Consider the following 18,737-nt stretch of genomic DNA (forward strand, 5'->3'; position numbering starts at 1 on the left):
AAAGTTTAACTAAAGAAGTAGGCTAGACGTGTACCTTATGTTTTGGGCTTCTGTAACAGCCCATGGGAACCATAGTCCTTTAGCAGTAAAGATCTGTGCCTCCAAAGATGTTCTGTACAGCTGTGAGTTATTGAGCTTAGGGACCGACAAACTAAATAATGAATATATATATAATTTAAATGTCACTATTTAAGGCTTAGGCTGACAGCTCCTGACAGTTTGGAAGCCAGCACAGTCATCATCAGACTTTAATAATTAGCCTTGTAGCATCAACTTATATCACAGGCAAAACAAAATTTCTGCTTGATAATTTGTGATGACCCCTGATTTTTGATGATTTGTTCCTCAACAGCTGCCTAGAGCCCACTGAACATGTGCGTCCAGACACTCCTAACATAATACAAGATGGGAAACTCTTGTGACAACTTTGATGGCCTGAATCATTACTAGTATAGAGATGATAAACCATAAGACTGGTTCAATAAGTTCAGTAAGTCAAATGTGGCATTTCTAGCCATATTAATTTTTAGGGTTTAGTTCTTCTTTGATTTGCATATTTATAAAAATTTTAAATTTAGATTTAAAAAATGTACTATTAAATGCCTGCAACAATATCATTAATGCTAGATGTAACAATCTCGTTGCCTGGAACCTTGCTTAGTGACGGGAACACTCACAATGCTCAGGGGATCCCTGCAGATTCACTGATGCCCTTTTGGGGCCCGGGTGTGGCAGGCGCAGCACTACGTAGTGCCGTGTGCGCTGTGGCATTAGAAGAATTATGAAATCACTGTCCCTTTAGTCTAATCAGACTTTCTTTTACTCTGTAATTCCTCTAGCGCCGTTCTATGGAAGCAGTAGGTTTAAAGAACACACCAATACCTTTAAATAACTTCTTTAATACTGTAACTTCAACTTTCTTCATATAACACTGCTGCTTGTGCAGCGGATATTCCATGTACAAACACGTGGTGAATAAAACCATAAAAGGCAGTTCAACAGTTCAGTCTTGTCAGATAACATAAGATGGTGGATGTATTTGACTCTCAGTTACGTATAGCACTTTGGTATGGCACTGTGCATTTGCTTTATATCAGCAGTAAGCAATTCACCTTTGTATTTGCATTTGGATTTGTAATTGCATCTCTATTTGGTCTGTAATTGGTACTCTGATTGGTCTGTAATTGGCACTCGGATTGTTCTGAAATTGGTGGAACTATAAGTAAGCACATATACAGGTTCAATATATAGACCTACTCACACTATTAAACAATAGGGGAACATAAACAAGTGTATTAAGGGAATAGTTCAGTGTGAAAATAAAAACTGTGTAAATAGATAGGCTGTGCAAAGTAAAAAATGTTTCTAATATAGTTAGTTAGCCAAACATGTAATATATAAAGGCTGGAGTGACTGGATGTCTAATAAAACAGCCAGAATCCAACTTCCTGCTTTTCAGCTCTATAACTCTGAGCTAGTCAGCGACTTGAAGGGGGGCCACATGGTACATTTCTGTTCAGCGAGTTTGTAATTGATCCTCAGCATTCAGCTCAGATTCAAAAGCAACAGATATGACCCATGTGGCCCCCCCCTCAAGTCTCTGATTGGTTACTGCCTGGTAACCAGGGTAACCAGTCAGTGTAAACCAAGAGAGCTGAAAAGCAGGAAGTAGTGTCCTGACTGACTTGTTATACATCAAATCACTCCAGCCTTTATACATTACATTTTTGGCTAACTAACTATATTAGAAACATTTTTTATTTTGCAAAGCCTATCTATTTACCCAGTTTTTATTTTTACACTGAACAATTCCTTTAAATACCTATTTGGCCTTCTCTGCTTCCATAAAATGTATCTCTGACTGGAACTCTCTGTTTCTTCCCTTTGTCTGATGAGTAATGGCCTCAGAAAGATCTGGCTAGGGGAACTCCCACACAGACCCATTGAGTAGCTGACTGGGATTTGTTGAGGCTCTTGTGCAGTGTGAGGCTGGTTATGATTGGCTTATCTATATAATGATTCTTAAAGGTACATTTTCTTTTTCTGCTTCTGCTAACACAATGCATATAAATGTTATAACATTCAGAAACATAAATTACAGCTATAACTCTGCTTTTTACTTAAACATATGAACATATGAACTGTACTGAGGTTATTGGCAGGTTTGGTGCATACATATATGTGAACCATAATAGTAACCTAGGACAGGTCTTAGCTGGCCAGCTACACCGGGGCAATCTGCTGCGGAAAACACAAGGGAAAAGTGCAATACAAGCAACAAGTCCGTAAACGAGGCAGGGATTGAAAGGAGACGTAGTCGAGAATCAAGTGAAAGGTTCAAGGCAGGCAGCAGGAATCGGATTCAGAAGTCAGGCAAAAGTCAAAACCAGAAATACAAATCACAGAATAAACGCTTTGGCTGGAACAGTAAACTGGAACCTACCTTGGGCACAGACAAAGTGGAGGAGTGGCCCTTTAAAGAGGATTTGGCGCCAATTTCAAATCTGGCTCCTCTTCGTGACATCACAGCGCTCAGCGTCATGACGCCAGTGTCAGTTGGCCCGTAAAGTACGTGCCTGTGCACAAGGACTCCACAAGAGACGTGCCAGGAGGTAAAAGAAGCCGGCAATCTCCCGGCGCGTCTGACACTGGAATTTACATCAGTTATATACTTTATTGGATTTAGCCAAAAATTTTAGCTTGCCAGCTTTGTTTTTATGTTTTACATGGTGAAATTCTGTGAAAAAAAGAATGCAAAAGTGGTTTTTTTTCTGCACCACATTTTATACCACCACTTTTTAATATAATATAACTATTGGTACTCATATTTCTTTCTTCTCTGAACCCAGTTTGCCTTTTTTTATCATATGCACTTTTACATTGCATATGTGTAATGATTTTAATCAACTGTCTCACTTTTAATTATGTATATGATATTTTTCAAGAGAAACTTAAAATACTATATAGTTGGTAAAACAAATGACCCTACCAGTCAGAAAACTGCTTACCTTTCTATTCAGGCACTCTTCATTTTGTCCTTCAATATGACAAATCAAATTCCAATCTAGGCAGGAAAAATAAATCATCATAAAAAATGACTAATGACAATTTATAAAAAATGACATTTTAATGCCGAGTGCCCTAGAATACGTATCATATTAAGGTTTATTCCCTTGTTATGCATCTGATACAGAGCAGTGGCTAGAGGTGACTTAGATTCTCTTTCATTCAGAAATTTCTAAAATCACCAGATGCTGATCTGTATGATCTGTAATATAAAATGTAAGTGGGGGGATATTAAACAAACTTAAGCCAACACCAGCAAATGTTTAATTATATTTGAATACAGCACCTAAATACATCAATCTGTACGTACTGTTCTCCCTGCTTAGGTACCATGTCTTGGACACAGTACCCTTCCTCCTATCGTATATATGTTTGTCTGTACATTCAAGTTTACAATCACAAGTCTATCAATGGATAGATATTTGGCAGTCAAAGCCTCCAATGGAGGAGGGACATTGTCATTACCCATAAAAATCACAACAACACTCTACCTACTTAAAGGAGCAGTTTACCCCCTTGTTCAACATGAGTTTAATGAATAATGCTTTAATTGAAATACTTATTTTTTAACAGTTGCTTTAGTTATGAATAATCTAAGGTGGTTGTTATTTCTAGAGCTACAGAGCAATGGAAACGACTCCATACTTCTACTCCCAACATCTTGGTTCATGTGAGTTTGCTCATTTAAATGCAAAGATTAAACACTGTATAATGGACTCCTGCTTATCTGTAAGTTAAAACATTCCCCACAAAAAAGTGAAAAAAAGCAATATCTCTAGGTAATTATTAAATTATTAAAGTATTACTGATTACAGAAAATGCAGTTGAAGTGCAAGCCAAACAATGCTCCATTACTGATTTACAAGCATTGACATGCCCGGAAACTCCAATCTACAGGGAGGCCATCTCCAATAGAGTCCATCTTAAGCAAAAGCAAAAGTACTGATTTACATGAAATTGTATGATATAACAGCATTAAATGCAGTGGTTGCTAATAATTTCTGTGGCTTGTGTCTCATTATTGAAGGAATACGTAGGTGTCAGGTAGGGGGCACTGTGGAGGCAGAGGTGGGAAGGGTAAGTCCTTCAGGCATGAGCTTTTAGTGCGCATGGGACACAAAGAGCAAAGGACAGGATTAGGGAGATGAGGGCGAAGGGTCTGGAACAGGACTGGAACAGGATGGTGGTGAGTAGTGATGGGCGAATTTCTCCTGTTTCGCTTCCCCGAAAAATTTGCGAAATCGGAAAGTTCATGGAAAAAAACGTGAAATTCGGCCGTTTTCATTGTGAAATTTCGTGACAAAAATCGTGAAACTTGAAGGATTTCACAAAAAATCTTAAAAATTTGAAGGCTTTCACTAAAAAATTGTGAAAATCTGACATTTTCACGAAAAAATAGTAAAAATCAGAAATTGACGATGGTGAATTTTCGATGGCAAATTTTCGTGGAAGGTTCACAAATTTATTCGGTGGTGACAAAATGTGGAAATTTGCCGCAAATTCGTGCCAGTCAAATTTATTCGCCTATCACTAGTGGTGAGGAGGGCTAGCCTTATATAGGGCAGTGTCAGTTCTGATTGGCTCTGATTGGCTGATACCAACCCACCAATTAGGCTACTGCTGGCAATACACTGCAAAGGCCAGGGGATAAATAACAAATAAGCCTGCTACAGTAGTTGCTCACCTGGCCTAGTGGACAAGGCATAGGGCCAGAGGTCCCTGGCTTGAATCCTAGCAGAGCCTTCAATAGGTAAGGGATGGGGGGCAGTGAGGGAGGAATGGGAAGGGCAGAAAAACAAAGATGGAGAGGAGGCCCATATACTAACAATTGCATTATGATTTTTTCAAGTACATGTACAGGTATAGGATCCCTTGTACTGTATCTTGAAAAATTTGTGTTTTTCCTATATTTCTTAAAAGATTCAAAATTTAATTAATAAATAAAATTTAGATTTTTTTTTTGTACGAATTGTCTGAAAAACTCGAATTTGTAAAGGTTTTAGAGGTATTCATATTTTTACGGGAATCGTTCAGTAATTTTTTAATTTATACTTTTTATATTTGGATCTTATTATAAATTCAATGACATTCATGGTTTTACAGTTTGTGAATTTAGCCACTAAAACCACAAAAAATTCTACCTTTAATAAATAAGCCTCCAAGTACATGTCAGGTCCCTTTTCACTTGCACGCCTGACCTACAAGATTACATGTAACCATTATAAATAGTAGAATAGTAGTTGGAGTTTTTTCTCGAAAAGAAAAAAAACGTGCCAGTGTGTTCCAAAACCTTGAACAGTCAAATTATTAAAGGAAAAAACTACTAAAAGTTGCCAGAAAAAACTCGACAAGTACTGTATTGGTGGTAAAACAATCCTTTTTAAGTTTATTTACTGTGTTGTTTTTTGTTTAGTAGACTACGGGGCACATTTACTAAGGTTCGACCATCGAATATGATACTACGACTTTGAATTTACTTTGACATCGATTCCAAGTAAAAATCATTTGAATATTCGACCATTCGATAATCGAAGTACTGTCTCTTTAAAAAAAACTTTGACTTTAATACTTTGCCAAATGAAACCTGCCGAAGTGCTATGTTAGCCTATAGGGACCTTACAACCATTTTCTAAGTCTTTGTACATCGAAGGAAAATCCTTCAATCGTACGCTAAAATCGTTCAAATTGTTCGATTCTAACGATTTAATCATTCAATCAAAGGATTAAATCATTCGATCAAACGATTTTCCTTCGATCATTCGAACACTAAATTCGGTGAAAAATCCTTCGACTTTGATATTCGAAGTCGAAGGATTTCAATTTGAGAGTCAAATTTCGAAGTTTTTTTAACTTCGAAATTCGACCCTTAATAATTCTGCCCCTAAAGGTATGGTGATCCAAATTACAGAAAAAAAACCTTATCCAGAAAACCATTGGTTCCAAGCTTTCTGAATAATAGTTCCCAAAACTGTACAATAAAAAGTATGCATTTGTAAAGTAGAATGTTCATTTTACTTGAATGAATTAGATGACATATTTATCAAGAATCAAATTTGTGAGAGTTGTTATACCTCGGATAAACACTGTACAGCAAAACAATAAATTAGTAGTAACAAACAAGGGGTCATTGAAATAAAAAGTAACAATAAGTGCATTATTAGAAATACAATTCACATAAAAATAAAATATAATTACAATACATTGCCTAAATTATACCTTTCTCCCTTGGTTCTTAAAAGTTCAGCCTTTTGTTGTTAAATTTCTTTCTTGTTACCAAACAAATAATTTCCAAAGAGGATCACTATGTAATCTACAGTCACACACTGGATATATACAGCTTTGAAATATACATAGTGCAAGGGTGCACCAATACTTGGGTAAAACTTTAACAGACTTACTAATACATAGATTCGACTATCAAAATAAGACTGGAAGCTGTAGTTTAAATTTTCGTTCTGAAAGTTATATTATTTTGCTATAGCTGCATTCTTCCTGGCTTGTTTTATGTTTGGTTTTATCCTCTTAATCCCAGCAGCCTTGTTTTATTTGCCTCTTAATTAAAAATGTATTTTTTTAGCTCAACATCAGCAAATATGATTTTGTATACACTTTTGGCTATCTGCATAAAATGTATTTTTGGAATCCCCATGCCCCATTTTAAATCTGTAATAAGGCAAAATATCGTCATTTTAATTAGAATTTTGCATTGGTGTTTTTGTTGTACTTTTTGTCAATGAACAATGACAATAAAATTATAATAAAGACAAAGAGAGTTTATGGTGACACAGGTTATAGTTCATCGTTCAACATATCCTAGATCATTTTTTATTACATTTCAGAAGAGATAACCTGGTTCCTTCTAAGAAAATAACAGGAATAAATAACATTTTCAAATACATTAATTTCTATAATGAAACGCCCAATTTTAAAAGCATAGGATCACCACTAGTTTACTTATATAAATATATATATAAATACTTTAAAGCCTTTAGAGTGCTCCCACAACCCCCCTGTTTTGATATTGTATATTTAGCCAGGAGCTGTGGCATAGCTTCAGTGGTTGTAGCACCCCATACCCCCCCTTTAAACTAGTGGTGATCCTATGCTTTTAAAATTGGGCGTTTGTTTTGGGAATATCTCTCCTTTAAAAGCCTGATTGCTGGCTGGGGAGGATTTAGCCCTCAGTGAAAAAACAGCGTTCAACGGACATTGATTACAGGTAATGCTAAAATGCACATAAAATATAAAACAAGTTAGGGACCGCCATTCGGGGTTTACCTTGACGTGGTATGGTGGCTTATCAATTTTATGATCATAACTTTGTAACAAAATAACCCCTGTTTTGGGTACATATGCAATAGCATTTATTATACTTATATAAATACTTTAAAGCCTTTAGAGTGCTCCCACAACCCCCCTGTTTTGATAATATATATATATATATATATATATTTCAATACAGTATATATATTAATCTAGTACGTGATGACATTTTAAAGTAGTTAATATTGTGTGTGGATCAATAGTTTGCTTAAACAATATGTGGTCACAGACTCATTGCCTCACCTTCTCGAACATTTTGCTTATGTTCTGTTTTTTTTTTTTTGCCAACCCTAAGCAATGAGTAGTAACTGGGCCTCTTATTCCATTTTAGGGGAATGCTTGAAAAAGTTTCTCTTAGGTCTTTGAAGAAAATCACACTTAACCCTCCACTTTCAATATTAATTTAATTTATGAGCAATTATATTTCTGATTTTTCAGCTACTGCATTAAACTGAGTGGTTGTCCATGGTATTCTCTAACTGAACTTGGGTTATAAGTGGTATATCACAAACCACTCCACTAATTGTGATATTTAATGGACTAAGGTAAGTGAATCATTCATGGATAGTGACCTATAAAAGATTATAGAAGATACTGTATATGAGCTGATGTAAAATGTGAAATTAGAGCTCATCACAGTAAAATTCCACCACTCTCTATTTATTCCTATTGGATTTATAGAGGTGGCTAGAGCTGTATCAAATGCAGAATTCTATAATTCTACACTTTTATCTCAATATTTTCTGCTGCAAACTCCGATCAAATCCGCTCGGGTTTTTTGCTTTTATTCATTATTACATTTCCCTGAAAATTTGCTTTGCGGGAAAAAAAATCAGATTTGCACAATTTTTTTCATTTCTAAGCCGATTTTAACAATTTTTTTGGGGATTTTTCACTTGAAAACTCAGATTTTTGCCTGAAAACTCTGAAAACGTTGGGGTATTACACGAAACCTAGTGCACATTAAAAAGTCATTGGGACTTTTCCCATTGACTTATTTGCAACCTCGACAGGTCTGAGATGCCGGATTTTCAGATTCTGACTTTTCCATCCTCTTGGTTTAATAAATTCCAAAAAAACTAAACTCCAAATGCAAAAATCAACAAACATTTGTGATTTTTTTTTATTATAAAATCTGACTTTTAACCTTTTAAATGCCACAGATCGTAGAATCTACGTTCTGTGGCAAAGGTACTTGAAATGCCACAGAACGTAGATTCTACGTTCTGCAGCATTTCCTGGTTCAGGAGCGGAGGAGCGGCTGTTAGAGCCGTTCGCTCCGTTCCTGCTCGATCCCCTGCCCCTAGGCAACGAGCAGAGCAGGGGATCGAGTGGCCCCTGGGGCGCGATCGCCCAGGGGCCCAAAAACAGCAGCAGGCACGTGTTACTTACGTGTCCTGCTGCTGCAGCCTGCACCGGATCGACGATCTCCGCCCCCACAGCACACAGACAGGAACCACGAGGCAGATGTCTTCCAGAGGCTCTTCCTGATCGCCTGCAACAGTCTCCAGCGACTTTTTCAGGTTAGTGCAACAATTACACACACAAACACACCAACACACACTTATTACAGTAATACACACTTAGATTCACACTTACACACACTTACACATACATTTTTGGGGATTGGGGGGGTCACTTACACTCACTGCACTTACACACATGTGCACACGCACACACGCGCACATAACATGTAATTTACCATTTGCACACTCCCACGCACATACATGGCATTGTGGCTTTTTTTTTTTTTTTCTTATCGCATCGTTTCTTTTTTTGGCTGAAAAAAATGTTTTATTGCCATTACGCATAGCGTATTCGCTAACCGTACTGTGCAATACCTTTTGTATGTTATTTCGGTGATTATATTGCAATTTTGGGTATTTTGGTGCATTTTTAGCCATTTTATTGAATTTTTAGCCATTTTATTGCATTTTCAGCTCTGCATATGTTGTGTTCACTTGTTTCTAGCCGTAGAACCTGTTTGGCCCATCTAAAATATTCAAACTGTGATTCTGACGGCCGATAACACTAGTCTGGAAAAAAAACATTGATTTTTGTGGTTTTATTGGATTTTTTTGCATTTCACCCTTTACTGCCTTATTTTGTTTTGCCTTGTAAATTTTATCTACTATATATCCATTTGGGGGTCTCTGTGCGCCACATAGTTTGGTATATCTATGCATATTGGGCATCAAAGTGTTCAGTAGACCTCTGGCGTTCATATTTAGGATGTTTTATGCTGATACGTTACGAAATGTGGGGCATATAATGGGGTAAAATTCAAGCTTTCTGACAATTTTCAGAAATTTGATAAAAACCGTTATGTTCAGCATTGCTTTGCAGTTTGGCAGTTTGCAGTAGAAACACTTATTTACCCATATTGGATTCGTCAGAATGTGTACTTTCTGAAAATATATGGTTTTCTGGGGTCTCTGTACTGTTAGGGGGGTCTAATGTCGCATAATACACACACCAGGTGCTTATATTGCAGCAGCCAGCGCGTCAGCTGTGAAAATGTATATACACTATTGTCATTTGGGGGTCTCTGTGCGCCACATAGTTTGGTATATCTATGCATATTGGGCATCAAAGTGTTCAGTAGACCTCTGGCGTTCATATTTAGGATGTTTTATGCTGATACGTTACGAAATGTGGGGCATATAATGGGGTAAAATTCAATCTTTCTGACAATTTTCAGAAATTTGATAAAAACCATTATGTTCAGCATTGCTTTGCAGTTTGGCAGTTTGCAGTAGAAACACATATTTACCCATATTGGATTCGTCAGAATGTGTACTTTCTGAAAATATATGGCTTTCTGGGGTCTCTGTACTGTTAGGTGGTCTAATGTCGCATATTACACACACCAGGTGCTTATATTGCAGCAGCCAGCGCGTCAGCCGTGAAAATGTATATACACTATTGTCATTTGGTGGTCTCTGTGCGCCGCATAGTTTGGTATATCTATGCATATTGGGCATCAAAGTGTTCAGTAGACCCCTGGCGTTCATATTTAGGATGTTTTATGCTGAAACGTTACGAAATGTGGGGCATATAATGGGGTAAAATTCAATCTTTCTGACGATTTTCAAAAATTTGATAAAAACCGTTATGTTCAGCATTGCTTTGCAGTTTGGCAGTTTGCAGTAGAAACACACATTTACCCATATTGGATTCGTCAGAATGTGTACTTTCTGAAAATATATGGTTTTCTGGGGTCTCTGTACTGTTAGGGGGGTCTAATGTCGCATAATACACACACCAGGTGCTTATATTGCAGCAGCCAGCGCGTCAGCCGTGAAAATGTATATACACTATTGTCATTTGGGGGTCTCTGTGCGCCACATAGTTTGGTATATCTATGCATATTGGGCATCAAAGTGTTCAGTAGACCCCTGGCGTTCATATTTAGGATGTTTTATGCTGATAAGTTACGAAATGTGGGGCATATAATGGGGTAAAATTCAAGCTTTGTGACGATTTTCAGAAATTTGATAAAAACGGTTACGTTCAGCATTGATTTGCAGTCTGGCAGTTTGCAGTAGAAACACTTATTTAACCATATTGGATTCGTCAGAATGTGTACTTTCTGAAAATATATGGTTTTCTGGGGTCTCTGTACTGTTAGGGGGGTCTAATGTCGCATATTACACACACCAGGTGCTCATATTGCAGCAGCCAGCGCGCGTCAGCCGTGAAAATGTATATACACTATTGTCATTTGGGGGTCTCTGTGCGCCACATAGTTTGGTATATCTATGCATATTGGGCATCAAAGTGTTTAGTAGACCCCTGGCGTTCATATTTAGGATGTTTTATGCTGATAAGTTACGAAATGTGGGGCATATAATGGGGTAAAATTCAAGCTTTGTGACGATTTTCAGAAATTTGATAAAAACCGTTACGTTCAGCATTGCTTTGCAGTTTGGCAGTTTGCAGTAGGAACACATATTTACCCATATTGGATTCGTCAGAATGTGTACTTTCTGAAAATATATGGTTTTCTGGGGTCTCTGTACTGTTAGGGGGGTCTAATGTCGCATATTACTCACACCAGGTGCTCATATTGCAGCAGCCAGCGCGCGTCAGCCGTGAAAATGTATATACACTATTGTCATTTGGGGGTCTCTGTGCGCCACATAGTTTGGTTTATCTATGCATATTGGGCATCAAAGTGTTTAGTAGACCCCTGGCGTTCATATTTAGGATGTTTTATGCTGATAAGTTACGAAATGTGGGGCATATAATGGGGTAAAATTCAAGCTTTGTGACAATTTTCAGAAATTTGATAAAAACCGTTATGTTCAGCATTGCTTTGCAGTTTGGCAGTTTGCAGTAGAAACACTTATTTACCCATATTGGATTCGTCAGAATGTGTACTTTCTGAAAATATATGGTTTTCTGGGGTCTCTGTACTGTTAGGTGGTCTAATGTCGCATAATACACACACCGAGTGGTTATATTGCAGCAGCCAGCGCGTCAGCCGTGAAAATGTCTATACATATTGTCATTTGGCGGTCTCTGTGCGCCACATAGTTTGGTATATCTATGCATATTGGGCATCAAACTGTTTAGTAGACCCCTATGTTTATATTTAGGATGCTTTATGCTGGTAATGATACATGGACAATACGATGCTGGAAAGTTGAAGCTTTGAGGCAATTTCCAGATATTTCACCAAAACCGCCAAATTTGGCAAAGCCTTGCGACTCAGTAGTTTGGAGCAGAAAGGCATGGGTACCCATTTTAGATTCCGTAGAATGTGTACTTTCCAAAAATATATGGGTTTGGGGGGTAAACATATATTTCTGTGTTTTTACCCCGCAAAAATGCAGTCAATGTGTTGATTTTTCATTAGCTGAAGTTACCCACGGGACTGTTTGTATGCGCTAACTTCATTTTGGGGCCTCTAAATGCCAGATACTTTGGTAAACTTATGAATAGGGATGTAGCGAACGTCGGAAAAAAAGTTCGCGAACATATTCGCGAACTTGCGCAAAAATGCGAGCGGTTCGCGAACGGTTCGCGAACCCCATAGACTTCAATGGGAAGGCGAACTTTAACATCTAGAAAAGACATTTCTGGCCAGAAAAATGATTTTAAAGTTGTTTAAAGGGTGCAACGACCTGGACAGTGGCATGCCAGAGGGGGATCAAGGGCAAAAATGTATCTGAAAAATCTGCCTGTGTGTGCTTGGAAGAGATAGTGTAGGGGGAGAGCTGTTAGTGATTTCAGGGACAGATGATAGTAAGCTTGCTGGCTAGTAATCTGCTTGATACTGCTCTGTATTGGAGGGACAGAAGTCTGCAGGGATTTGAGGGACATTTTAGCTTAGGAACAAGCTCACACAGCTCGATGGCGGGTTGAAGAAAACACTGTGCAAATAATGCCTACAAGGCCAACGTATACACTACTACAGCGGTGGATACGGATTACGTAAAATATATGAATGCTGCTTGAAAAAAGTGACTCCGGTGTTTTTTCTGGAGACGGTAATATTATGGATATTTAGACAGAATGGGAACAAGGTCACACAGCTCGATGGCGGGTTGAAGAAAACAGTGTGCAAATAATGCCTACAAGGCCAACGTATACACTACTACAGCGGTGGATACGGATTACGTAAAATATATGAATGCTGCTTGAAAAAAGTGACTCCGGTGTTTTTTCTGGAGACGGTAATATTATGGATATTTAGACAGAATGGGAACAAGGTCACACAGCTCGATGGCGGGTTGAAGAAAACAGTGTGCAAATAATGCCTACAAGGCCAACGTATACACTACTACAGCGGTGGATACGGATTACGTAAAATATATTATGGCTGCTTGAAAAAAGTGACTCCGGTGTTTTTTCTGGAGACGGTAATATTATGGATATTTAGACAGAATGTGAACAAGGTCACACAGCTCGATGGCGGGTTGAAGAAAACAGTGTGCAAATAATGCCTACAGGGCAAATAATGCCTAAAAGGTCAACTTATACACTACTACAGCGGTAGTAAAATAAAAAAAAGTAAAATAAAAAAAAAATGAATATTAAAAAAAAAAAATTAAAGTTGGTGCTGCTGAACTACTAGGAGCAGCAGATTAGCACACCAGTCCCACTCCCCAACACTGCTAGACTAATAGCACTGGGCTCTTATAGTAGTAGTAGTAGTAGTAGTAGTAAAACAACAAAAAAATAAATAAAAGCAGTCCTTACAAGGACTACTGTTATTGCAGCAGTCAGCAGATGAGATCAGAAGCAGGACAGCTGCCCACTGCAGCTACATACAGAGCACTGCAGTAGAAGGTAGATTACTAGCCAGCAAAGCTACCTAAGCTTAAATGTCCCTCAAACCCCTGCAGACTTCTGTCCCTCCAATAACAGAGCAGTATCAAAACGATTACTAGCCAGCAAACTTTCAACTGTCCCTGAAATCACTAACAGGCAGCAGCTCTCTCCCTACACTATCTCTTCAGCACACACAGGCAGAGTGAAAAAACGCTGCAGGGCTTCGGTTTTTATAGGGAAGGGGAGTGGTCCAGGGGAGAGCTTCCTGATTGGCTGCCATGTACCTGCTGGTCTGGGGTGAGAGGGCAAAAAAAAGCGCCAACAATGGCGAACCCAAAATGGCGAACGTCGCGCGACGTTCGCGAACTTCCGGCGAGCGCGAACACCCGATGTTCGCGCGAACAAGTTCGCCGGCGAACAGTTCGCGACATCTCTACTTATGAACAATGGCCACCAAAATGTTCAGAGGAACCCTGGCAATCATATTTAGGGTGCTTTTTCTTAGGACGTAATGACACATGGGTGATATGGTGCTGGGAAGTTGAAGCTTTGAGGCAATTTTCAGATATTTCACCAAAACCGGCAACTTTGGGAAAGCCTTGCGACTCGGTAGTTTGGAGCAATAAGGCATGGGTACCCATTTTAGATTCTGTAGAATGTGTACTTTCCAAAAATGTATGGGTTTGGGGGGTAAACATATATTTCTGTGTTTTTACCCCACAAAAATGCAGTCAATGTGTTGATCTTTCATTAGCTGAAGTTACCCACAGGACTATTTGTATGCGCTAACTTCATTTTGGGGCCTCTAAATGCCAGATACTTTGGTAAACCTATGAACAATGGCCACCAAACTGTTCGGAGGAACCCTGGCAATCATATTTAGGGTGCTTTTTCTTGGTGCATAACGATACATGGGTGATATGGTGCTGAGAAGTTGAAGCTTTGAGGCAATTTTCAGATATTTCACCAAAACCGACAATTGTGGGAAAGCCTTGCGACTCAGTAGTTTGGAGCAGAAAGGCATGGGTACCCATTTTAGATTCTGTAGAATGTGTACTTTCCAAAAATATATGGGTTTTGGGGGGTAAACATATATTTCTGTGTTTTTACCCCACAAAAATGCAGTCAATGTGTTGATTTTTCATTAGCTGAAGTTACCCACGGGACTGTTTGTATGCGCTAACTTCATTTTGGGGCCTCTAAATGCCAGATACTTTGGTAAACTTATGAACAATGGCCACCAAAATGTTCAGAGGAACCCTGGCAATCATATTTAGGGTGCTTTTTCTTAGTACGTAATGACACATGGGTGATATGGTACTGGGAAGTTGAAGCTTTGAGGCAATTTTCAGATATTTCACCAAAACCGACAACTTTGGGAAAGCCTGGCGACTCAGTAGTTTGGAGCAATAAGGCATGGGTACCCATTTTAGATTCTGTAGAATGTGTACTTTCCAAAAATGTATGGGTTTGGGGGGTAAACATATATTTCTGTGTTTTTACCCCACAAAAATGCAGTCAATGTGTTGATCTTTCATTAGCTGAAGTTACCCACAGGACTATTTGTATGCACTAACTTCATTTTGGGGCCTCTAAATGCCAGATACTTTGGTAAACCTATGAAAAATGGCCACCAAACTGTTCGGAGGAACCCTGGCAATCATATTTAGGGTGCTTTTTCTTGGTGCATAACGATACATGGGTGATATGGTGCTGAGAAGTTGAAGCTTTGAGGCAATTTTCAGATATTTCACCAAAACCGACAATTGTGGCAAAGCCTTGCGACTCAGTAGTTTGGAGCAGAAAGGCATGGGTACCCATTTTAGATTCAGTAGAATGTGTACTTTCCAAAAATATATGGGTTTGGGGGGTAAACATATATTTCTGTGTTTTTACCCCACAAAAATGCAGTCAATGTGTTGATTTTTCATTAGATGAAGTTACCCACGGGACTGTTTGTATGCGCTAACTTCATTTTGGGGCCTCTAAATGCCAGACACTTTGGTAAACTTATGAACAATGGCCACCAAAATGTTCAGAGGAACCCTGGCAATCATATTTAGGGTGCTTTTTCTTAGTACGTAATGACACATGGGTGATATGGTGCTGGGAAGTTGAAGCTTTGAGGCAATTTTCAGATATTTCACCAAAACCGACAACTTTGGGAAAGCCTTGCGACTCAGTAGTTTGGAGCAGAAAGGCATGGGTACCCATTTTAGATTCAGTAGAATGTGTACTTTCCAAAAATGTATGGGTTTGGGGGGTAAACATATATTTCTGTGTTTTTACCCCACAAAAATGCAGTCAATGTGTTGATTTTTCATTAGATGAAGTTACCCACAGGACTATTTGTATGCGCTAACTTCATTTTGAGGCCTCTAAATGCCAGATACTTTGGTAAACCTATGAACAATGGCCACCAAATTGTTTGGAGGAACCCTGGCAATCATATTTAGGGTGCTTTTTTTTGGTGCGTAACGATACATGGGTGATATGGTGCTGGGAAGTTGAAGCTTTGAGGCAATTTTCAGATATTTCACCAAAACCGACAATTTTGGGAAAGCCTTGCGACTCAGTAGTTTGGAGCAGAAAGGCATGGGTACCCATTTTAGATTCGGTAGAATGTGTACTTTCCAAAAATATATGGGTTTTGGGGGGTAAACATATATTTCTGTGTTTTTACCCCACAAAAATGCAGTCAATGTGTTGATCTTTCATTAGCTGAAGTTACCCACGGGACTGTTTGTATGCGCTAACTTCATTTTGGGGCCTCTAAATGCCAGATACTTTGGTAAACTTATGAACAATGACCACCAAAATGTTCAGAGGAACCCTGGCAATCATATTTAGGGTGCTTTTTCTTAGTACGTAATGATACATGGGCGATATGGTGCTGGGAATTTGAAGGTTTGAGGCAATTTTCAGATATTTCACCAAAACCGACAATTTTGGGAAAGCCTTGCGACTCAGTAGTTTGGAGCAGAAAGGCATGGGTACCCATTTTAGATTCAGTAGAATGTGTACTTTCCAAAAATATATGGGTTTGGGGGGTAAACATATATTTCTGTGTTTTTACCCCACAAAAAATGCAGTCAATGTGTTGATTTCTCAGTAGCTGAAGTAAAGTCCTGATCAATTTGGATGTGCTAACTTCATATTGGTGTCTCTAAATGCCAGATACTTTGGTAAACCTATGCATAATGGGTATCAAACTGTTCAGTGGACCCCTGGCAATCATATTTCAGGTGCTTTTTCTTGGTACCTAATATAGTTTGGGATATGCGGAGCAGCAAAATAAAACCTTTGAAATGATTTTTCAGAATTTTGAATTTTTTTTTGAAAAACCGCTATTTTCAGACAAGCTTTTATGTTTGGTAGTTGGGAGTAGAGAGACATAGTTACCCATTTTGTAATCGGCAGAATGTGTACTTTTCAAAAATGTATGGTTTTCTGGGGTAAACCTACGGTTTCAGGAATTTTTGCCTTGGAATCTAAAGCATGCTGTTTTCTGCCTTAGTGCTTTCAAAATTCGGTAATATACTGCCGGGAGTTTTTGCTGTACAGAAATCCTAAATCTCCCTAAAACTATACATATCTGGTATTGGCACGTTCGAGAGACATAAGGCTTTCCAAATCAGTTGGATTTTCATCCCTAAAATGAAATATTTTTCTGGTATAAATTGATATACGATGAAAAATGGTAATTTTTCATTTTTTTTTGGTATTTAGCACTATAAATTTTTTTGCACAGGTGGAAATACATGAAAACTCAGGCAGATTTAGAAAGCTCAGTTTCTACCGAAAAAAACAATGTATAGTTTTCCTAGGTAAACTATAGGTTTCCCCTCAGAAAATGCCCCTAAAGTGAGAGACCACAAAATGTTTCAAAAACGGCTGGCATTTCGCGTAACCAAAATGTGAAATTCTGCTGGCACTTAAAGGGTTAAAAAATCACATATTTTTGGTGATTTTTGCATTTGGAGTTTAGTAAATAACCCCCTTACTGTAGACCCTAAACATTGTCTGAGATTAAGGGGCAAATTCATCAAGGGACGAATATCGAGGGTTAATTAAGTACTTCGACTATCGAATGGTCGAATAGTCGAACGATTTTTAGTTTGAATCATTCGATTCGAAGTCGAAGTCGTAGTCGAAGGTCAAAGTAGCCCATTCAATGGTCGAAGTAGCCAAAAAAAACACTTCGAAATTGGATGTTTTTTTACTTCGAATCCTTCACTCGAAGTTAATGAATTGGCCCCTAAAAGAGAGGAGGTTTCAATTAAAGGCACAGTTATGGGTGTCTCACAGCTGAATTGGCAGATAAAATAATATAACATTGATCCAGGGAATTGTTAGAGTTTGCATTTAGGAAGTTTTTGTTTTTCCCTAAGGATAAAGAAAATCCAGGGGATTCTTCTATATCAACTAAGTGACTGGAAGGTTACATTTGATGAAGGTGGGTTTTTCTTGAATTGTACCTTTGTACCATGTTAATTTTTTTTTTTTTTCAAATAAATAAGGGTAGCTTACAAATAAATGTTTGTATAGCAGGGAAATCACTTAAAGGATTGATTTGTGAATACAGTTCATGATTTTCTGTTTACAACAATTAGGAGTCAGTCAACAAATTACAGATTTTTTTGATTCATTGTTTCACCAGGCATTTATTGAAATAAAACGCATTGAGCAATTCATGGCAATTCATTATGAATTCAATGGTAATTTACAGGAAATGAATCAATTTAGGGAAAGAAATTATAAATCAATTTGTAATTTATAAAAATGGATTAACCAAAATACATTATTCAAGTCTTCTTCTGATGCAAGAATCAGCTAAAACTAAAACCTTTGCTGTAAAATATAAATAGCTCTGGCTAAATAAACGTATACACTATTTATGTACGTAGAGAATACAGAACTGATTGATATTAGTCCAGATACATTTGACTAGGGATGTAGCGAACTGTTCTGCGGCGAACTTGTTCGCGCGAACATCGGCTGTTCGCGTCCGCCGCAAGTTCGCGAACGTCGCGCGACGTTCGCCAATAGGCGTTCGCGTCAAAATCGTT

Source organism: Xenopus laevis, chromosome 5S, assembly GCF_017654675.1.
Source record: "Xenopus laevis strain J_2021 chromosome 5S, Xenopus_laevis_v10.1, whole genome shotgun sequence".
NCBI classification, from domain to species: Eukaryota; Metazoa; Chordata; class Amphibia; order Anura; family Pipidae; genus Xenopus; species Xenopus laevis.